Source organism: Heloderma suspectum, chromosome 6, assembly GCF_057233095.1.
Source record: "Heloderma suspectum isolate Gila_16-S chromosome 6, 16-S_ref, whole genome shotgun sequence".
NCBI lineage: Eukaryota > Metazoa > Chordata > Lepidosauria > Squamata > Helodermatidae > Heloderma > Heloderma suspectum.
In genome coordinates this window covers 114213971-114220518 of record NC_139463.1, presented here as the reverse complement: position 1 = coordinate 114220518, position 6548 = coordinate 114213971, and positions in this window count along the sequence as shown.

Here is a 6548-nt window from a genome sequence, read left to right as displayed (position 1 = left end):
CTGTCCTGCGCTCTCTCCTGGAGCGTGCTCAAGTTCATATTTGTTGCATCAGTGATGCTATCTAGCCATCTCATCCTCTGCCGTCCCCTTCTCCTTTTGCCTTCAGTCTTTCCCAGCATCAGGGTCTTTTCCAGAGAGTTTTCTCTTCGCATTAGGTGGCCAAAATATTTGAGCTTCAGCTTCAGTATCTGTCCTTCCAATGAGCACTCAGGCTTGATTTCCCTTAGGATGGACTGATTGGACCTCCTTGCAGTCCAGGGGACTCGTAAGAGTCTTCTCCAGCACCACAGTTTGAAAGCATCAATTCTTCAGTGTTCAGCCTTCCTTATAGTCCAGCTCTCACAGCCATACATTACTACTGGGAAAACCATAGCTTTGATTAGACAGACCTTTGTTGGCAAGGTGATGTCTCTGCTTCTTACTATGCTGTCTAGGTTTGCCATAGCTTTCCTCCCAAGGAGCAAGCGTCTTTTAATTTCATGGCTACAGTCACCGTCTGCGGGGATCTTGGAGCCCAAGAAAGTAAAATCTGTCACTGCTTCCATTTCTTCCCCTTCTATATGCCAGGAAGTGATGGGGCCAGATGCCATGATCTTAGTTTTTTTAATGTTGAGTTTCAAACCAGCTTTTGCACTCTCCTCTTTCACCCTCAACAAGAGGCTCTTTAGATCCTTTTCGCTTTCTGCCATTAGGGTGGTATCATCTGCGTATCTGAGGTTGTTGATAATTCTCCTGGCAATCTTAATTCCGACCTGTGATTCATCCAATCCAGCATTTCTCATGATATACTCTGCATATAAGTTAAATAAGCAGGGTGACAATATGCAGCCTTGTCGTACTACTTTCCCAATTTTGAACTACTCAGTTGTTCCATGTCTGGTTCTTACTGTTGCTTCTTGACCCTTGTACAGGTTTCTCAGGAGACAGGTAAGGTGGTCTGGTACTCCCATCTCTTTCAGAATTTGCCACAGTTGTTGTGATCCACACAATCATGTGTCCAGAAGGGAAGTTTACAAATGAATGAGATGGGTAGGATGTATATTGTTAAGAAGTATAAACGTGATCAATTATTCGGACTATTATGTGGGGAGGAGAGGCTAGAGAGGCTGGAGAAAAATTCCAAAAATTTCTTCAGACTATCCATCCTCCTGGGGCAAAAGGTGACGGCTTTATCAAGGATTTCTGGGAGCAAGCATTTGACTTTTCCATTCCAAATTCCAAAGCACCAACAGACTTCAGTGAACCTTGTACTGGGGAGGAGAAGCTGGAGAGACTTCCTGCACCTTTTTTTGAAATGAGCATGACCGGCCACAGCTACAGTATCTATAATGCTGTGTATGCTCTAGTTCATGCCTTACATATTATGTATTCATCTGGATCCAATGCCAGAGCAAAGGAAGATCCAAGCAAATTGGCCCCTTATAATGTGGGACCTTGGCAGGTAAGGTCTCCTTGCTGACAAAGGTCTGTTATCAGGACAGGAGCACTATATCCAGTCCAGCATCTTGTTTCTATGGTTCCTAGCCAGATGCTTCTGGATGCCTCTGGAAAGTTCACAAGGAGACTAGGTGAATAGCCAATTCCTGTTGCCTTCAGTGGCTGCTATTAGGGATGTCAGAGAATTCTGCACAAATTTTAAATGGGATCGAATTCTGACAAATCCGATCCCTGCATCCCTGCTGTTACGTGATAGACTATGCAGATATTTGCATAGCCTATCTCTTTAATTAAAAGCATGGATGCAAATGGCATCCAGGACACCATTTGCAGCCATAAAGGCCTTAGTTTAACATCAATGCAGCTATTTACGGCTGCATTTACCTTAAACTAAGGCCTTTGCAGCCGCAAATGGCATCCCAGATGCCATCTGAAGCTGCAGTCGATCCAGCCCACAGCAATGGCGGCCATATCGCTGGCACTTCGGAGCCAGCCGGCAGGGAGGATTCCTTGTGGAGGTGGAATCCGGCGAGGATTCTTTGTGGAGGTGGAGGTAAGTCTTCCGCTCCTCCACGGACTCCGGGGGGGGGGGGATTCTTTTGAATCCAGCGTCACTGGGGTCCATGGAGGATTTCTCCCTGATCCCTAGTAGGCAATTATGGGCTTGACAAGGCCCAATTTCTTGTTGTTCAAAGACTAATAGACTTAGATTTACAGTATTTCAGACCCACTGCAAATAAAACCTGCTCTCCATTACTCTATATTGTCGTTGTTGTTGTTAATCTATTTATATCCCACCTTTTCCCCAATACTGGGACTCAAGGCGGCTTTAGAACATTAAAAACGTCTACAGTTAAAACCTATAAATAGAAATCTAAAATGTTAAGAATATAATCAAATAATCAATAATATTAAAATTGTATAAAATATCAAGATTTTAAAAGACAACAAGAAATGTAAAGCATAGTATCCATCCATCATATTCTCACAGGTCCAGACTAGCTATCCTCAAGGGCCTGCTGGAACAAAAAAGTTTTTACCTGCTTGTGAAAACATACCAAGGAGGGTGCCAGTGCCACTCTGTCCTCCCTGGGAAGGGAGTTCCCGCTATACTAAATTCCATACTAAATAGAATAATTTAAATAATTATGGAATCTCTGCAGCCCCATATCTGCATACATTAACCATTCCAAAGTATAGAAGAACATTTACTCTTGCCCGTTTTAATGTGCTGCCATTGGCATTATTAAATGGATGATTTAGTAAGATCCCAGTGAGTGAACGGATGTGATTCTGTGGTGCTGGAGTAACAGAAGCAGTTGTAGGGATGTCAGAGAATTCTGCCATGGATCTCAGTGAGGCCAAATGCCAGTGCATTCAGCCCCTCAAAATCTGTGGCAGAACGAAGCCCCCTGCCCCACCACCCTGCGAAAGGTGCGCAAAACGGAGCACTTATCTGGTGCTTCCCCATTCGCTTCCCCATTTTTGCCGTGATAGGCTACGTAAATACTTACTTTTAGGGACGCCATTTGCAGGGACAAATGCAGGGACGCCATTTGCATCCCTGCGGAGGCCGTGATAGGCTACATAAATATTTACGTAGCCTATCACGGCAAAAAAAGGGAACGCAAATGGCAGCAGCTACAGTGGCCACCATTTGCATTCCTGTTTTTTGCCGTGATAGGCTACGTTAATATTTATGTAGCCTATCATGGCGAAAGACAGGGGTGCAAATGGCAGCCACTACACCATTTGTGCCCCTGTTTTTTTGCCATGATAAGCTATGTAAATATTTATGTAGCCTATTATGGCAAAAAACAGGAATGCAAATGGCGGCCACCGTAGCTGCCGCCATTTGCGTCCACAGGCTCTGCATGCCTGCGAATGCACCCGGTCAGCTGATCTGTGGAGTTGCCACGGAGCGGAGCTGGCTGGGTTAGGATTTCAGGGGGAGGTGCAGAGTGCCTCCCCCCTACCACAAATCACCCCCTTCGAAAAGGTAAGTGACTTTCTCACATCCCTAATCAGTTGAACATGTTCTCTTACATTGTTATCTCTGTAGGGGAAGCAGAGAAAAGCTGATTTCCCCACTATCAACATCCTTCCCAGGAAGTAGCTCCACCACTTTGGTATCCATTTGTTTAAAGGATGTGTCTTCTTGGGTCACTGGAAGGGTTGCCAGGTTTTTTATGATTTCAGTGCAAACTAGGGGAAAAAATGATGTTATTTTCTTGAAAGAAGGAACCTCATAAATTGCATTTTGTAACTGTGCTAGTTTTAACTGTGTTTTATATGTTTTATACTGATTTTGCTGGTCTGCAACCACAATAAATGAATGCATTCAGTCATTTTCACTGCCTCGGTATGAAGCCAGAAAAAAAGGTGAAGGGGGCTGATTTGGAGGACCCCCCTCATGATATGAAGCAGTTCAGAGCAGCATCAAGCCGCCCTGAGGGAAAGCACCTCCTCCACAAAGTGCCAGCTCTGCCCTGTATATTCATAGCTCTTCCTATGCCATATGCGTAGTCCAGACAGGCTGTCTTCCACAGGTCTGCACCTCTGAAAGCTGACATGGAGGGGCAGGAAGAGGTGGAGGAGGCAGAGGGAGTTTGGATTGGTGAATGGCAACTGTTGGACTGTACCTACGCAAGTAGTCTCCACTCAGACAGAGCAGTAGAGGAGAGTGGTATGGTGTTCATCAAAAGGGCGAGGTTCCTTAGTGTGCGAGCTGTTTCTTTGGGAGACAGTGGGTGTATTTCATTAGATCTGGGGTGTGTGCATGCAGACGTTGCAGCTCTTCTTAGATTCCTCACTTCTCCCTTGCTATCAGGGTTTCCAAGTTTTTAAGAGCGAACAGCGGCCTTGTCGTGGGTACATTCCTTCGCTCCTTGTGCGAGCAGTCCTTTGCGGATGGATTCTTTTTGAACTTTGGCACTCATTGCAGCGGCCCTGTCCTATTTCTTCCTTCCTGTGAGTCCTTTGTTGTGAAGGCACTGTCCCGCTTCCACTCCCAAGTGTCACATGCCCCGTTCCCCTAGGAATTGTTCTCCTATAGCCAGAACCGGCACACTCACCAGTATGCACTTCCAATAGAGCCCTCTGCTCTCCACAATAAGGGAGGGAGGTCCTACACTCAATCCTCTCTCCCAGCAGCACCGTGTCCTGTTTAAATAGCACCATCCTTGCATTACACAGTATATCTAAAGAAATAACTACGAACTGTTTAACTGCAGCAACTCTACTATACCGAAAGGGATCAGAAAAACAACAAAGATAATACAGACAAAATGTTCTGAATGAGGCATATGACCAAGATCCTCCCGGTCACCCTCCTGACCTCTCAGTGCCCCATCCCCTGTCTCTGGCAGGAATAGCTGGGCTACGAGGCATTGGCATCAGCACGGGTTCTCCGCCACCCTCTTTTTTTTCCCTTATGGTTAGGTCTGTTCTTCTTTCTTTCTTTCTGTCCAGATCCTTCATTATGTATCTCAGTTTCCCTAGAAGCAGCGACAAGATGTTCCATGTCATGCAATGACGCTATTGACCTGCTGGCACCTGACTTCCCCTCCAAGATCATTACTCATTCACCAGAATGGATCATATGGTCTGGCACTGTTTTCCTCCACCGCCTCCCAGGCAACAGATTTGCCCTCCCATGGACGTTTGTTAAAGTTTTTGCAGTTTAGTCATCCCTGATCAGGACTATATGTACTGTATGTTAATCTCCTCAACCCATTCCCTACTTTGAAGTCAGTGCCTTCGCAGAGTCTGGCATGTCCCCCTGCCCTCCCCGGCACCAAAATTGCCCTCCCATGGATGATCCTTGTTCATAACAACATGGGTCAGGAGTGGGTAGGCCATTCTACCCACCAAGATCTGCCAGCCAGCCAGCCAGCCTGCCTCCACTGGCCTCTGCCAGCCTGCCTCCTTCTGCCGGCCTTTGCCAGACTACCTGCCTCCACCGGCCTCTGCCAGGCTTCACCAGGCTGCCTGCCTCCACCAGCTTCTGCCAGCCTGCCTACCTCTGTTAGGCTCCACCAGCCTGCCTGCCTCTGCTGGCCTCGGCCAGCCTGCCTGCCACCAACAAGCTCTGCCAGCCTGCCTTCCTCCACCAGGTTCTGCCAGCCTGCCTGCCTCCACTGACCTCTGCCTAGGGATGGCGGAGAATTTCTCCCCGAAACTTCGGGGGGCCGAGCGCCAACGTGTTCGGCCCCCCGAACAAGTTTCGGGGAGAAATCCTCCGCACCCCCCCCGCACCCCGCACCCCCCCCCCCGGGATGGGACTTACCTTCACCGAATATCCCTCCTGGTGGCTAGTCCGGCCGGCGGTTCGGCGGGTGTTCGAGCGAGGCGGGAGCGGCAGCCGGTCTTTCGACCGGCTGCCGCTGCCACCATTGCAATGAAAGAAAAAAAAAAAGTCCCCTGATAGGCTACGTGACGATTCACGTACCCTATCACGGCTAGATTTGCAAAGTCAGCCGTGATAGGCTACGTCAATCGTCACGTAGCCTATCACGGGTGACTTAAAAAAAAAAAAAAAGAGCGTACGGATAATGGCGGCCCCCATAGGGAGCCGCCATTCCCGTTCCTTATTTGGTCGCTGTAGTCTACGTAAATGTTTACGTAGACTACGGCGAAAATAAGGGCAACGCTATTTGCGTTGCCCTTATTTTCGCCGTAGTCTACGTAAACATTTACGTAGACTACAGCGACTAAATAAGGAACGTGAATGGCGGCTCCCTATGGGGGCCGCCATTCGCGTACGCGCTTTTTTTTTTTTTTAAAGTCACCCGTGATAGGTTACGTGACGATTGACGTAGCCTATCACTGCTGACTTTGCAGATCTAGCCGTGATAGGCTACGTGAATCGTCACATAGCCTATCAGGGGGCGTTTTTTTTGTTTTTGTTTTACTTTCGCGTTCGCGGCTGGGTGAGGCGAGGCGCCTCCTCCCCGGCCTGAATTTCGGCCGGGCAAGGCGGGAAGCCTCCCCCCCCGGCCTGACTTTCGGCCAGGCCGAGGCGGGAAGCCTCCCCCCTGGCCTGAACTTCGCGGGGGGACCAGCGAAGCACCTCCCCCCCACCGCGAACGGCCTTCGACGACAGGTAAGTG